Consider the following 1,460-nt stretch of genomic DNA (forward strand, 5'->3'; position numbering starts at 1 on the left):
TATTCTTGGGCCTCAGTTCATCAAAAATTAGACTGTGTCTATAATAGTCTTTAAAGTTTTTAGGTCATACCCCTATAGTACTGGTCCCTGTCCAATATGCCCCCAATAAAAGCAAAAACTAAACAAGAATATATAATACCTCGTGCATGCGAAAGCACACAAGTGCGGGGTGTGTGGAAAAGGCAGGCAGGTGGCCATGGGCCTAGGCCTTATGTTCACTTTTTATTTTTTAACTATTATAAGAATGTATTTAATCTAAAAAATGTAATATGATGAAAGTACACAGCCCAGTTTTTACATCATAGTAAAACAAGTCCTTTTGAGAGGGGACACATGGAAGCAATTGATTTCTGTACTGAGCACAGCCATTGTTTATACTCGTTCCAAGGCTTCTAACATGATGATACTATTTCTTCGTATTACAACACCACTCCAGTATTGTTCTGTTGTCCACTAGTTGCCATCTCCACATATTGATTGACCACAAGATTCATAAAGGGATCAAATCCTTGCAATATTCCTTGGACATGTCTGCCACTACTTAATTTCAATGATAACTTCTTGTCTGTCAATTTTTTCAACTCGGATGGGTGAGCCTTTGCCCGTTGTGTCTGTCCACTCAGTGGGCTCAACGTTGCCTTGCCTCATGTTTGCTTTTGGTGTTATCCTCAACTGAGCTTATAGTATAGTTCTAAGTTGCAAAGATTTAAAGAATTGGAAGATGTTTTTTGTACAACTTTAAACTTTTATATATTACTGTACTTACCTGCAGAGCCCTAGTGGCACAGTGGTTGGCAGTTTTGATTTTCACCAGCTGCTCCTTGGAAACCCTGTGGGGCAGTTCTACTCTGTCCTATAAGGTCCATATGAGTCAGAATCCACTTGATGGCAATGGGTTTGGTTTTAGTTTTCAAGTTAGAAACAGTCCAGGCATTTCTGTATCTCCAAGCGCAGTGAACTAGTAGCAGGCATGAGAGGCCCCCTGCTCCAGGCCCTGGTCTCTTGGCATTACTGTAGATCTTTGAGGCCAGGTGAGCAAGGGTATTCAGAGGGGGACTCCAGAAGAGGAGGTCCATGCTTACCTTGCAGTTCACTACCACCAAGCAGTAGTTGGAAGCTTTGAAGTTTGTTCCTGGTATAGTCCCTGGAAACTTCACACCCTTGCATAAGAAGCCAAGTTTTTCATGATTGTGTAGGAAACCCTGCGGCCCACAGACTCCATTAGCAGGAAACCAGCCCTAGGCTGTCTAGGTCAGATATTTGCCCCTTCTTGCTAAGCATCATTCTTAAGAGTCCTGGCCTCCCATCCGCCTCATTCTTTGCCCAAATGCTCCAGATGTTTCCAAGTGATAATTAGGCATGGCTTACAAAGGTTGCTCATTCTTTCCTGTGGTTCCTTACCCCACAAACACTTAACACAGAGATGTTCACTCTCCCCCACAAACTTTGGAGACAGGAAA

The 1,460-nt window shown here is 42.7% G+C and overlaps 1 pseudogene; it reads right to left on the reverse strand.

Moving 5' to 3' along the window:
• Positions 1 to 19: 19 nt before the first annotated feature.
• Positions 20 to 1,076, reverse strand: LOC111819924 (small nuclear ribonucleoprotein G pseudogene; annotated as a pseudogene).
• Positions 1,077 to 1,460: the final 384 nt, after the last annotated feature.

This window comes from Trichechus manatus, unplaced genomic scaffold (assembly GCF_000243295.1).
Source record: "Trichechus manatus latirostris isolate Lorelei unplaced genomic scaffold, TriManLat1.0 scaffold00021, whole genome shotgun sequence".
In the NCBI taxonomy this organism is placed as follows: domain Eukaryota; kingdom Metazoa; phylum Chordata; class Mammalia; order Sirenia; family Trichechidae; genus Trichechus; species Trichechus manatus.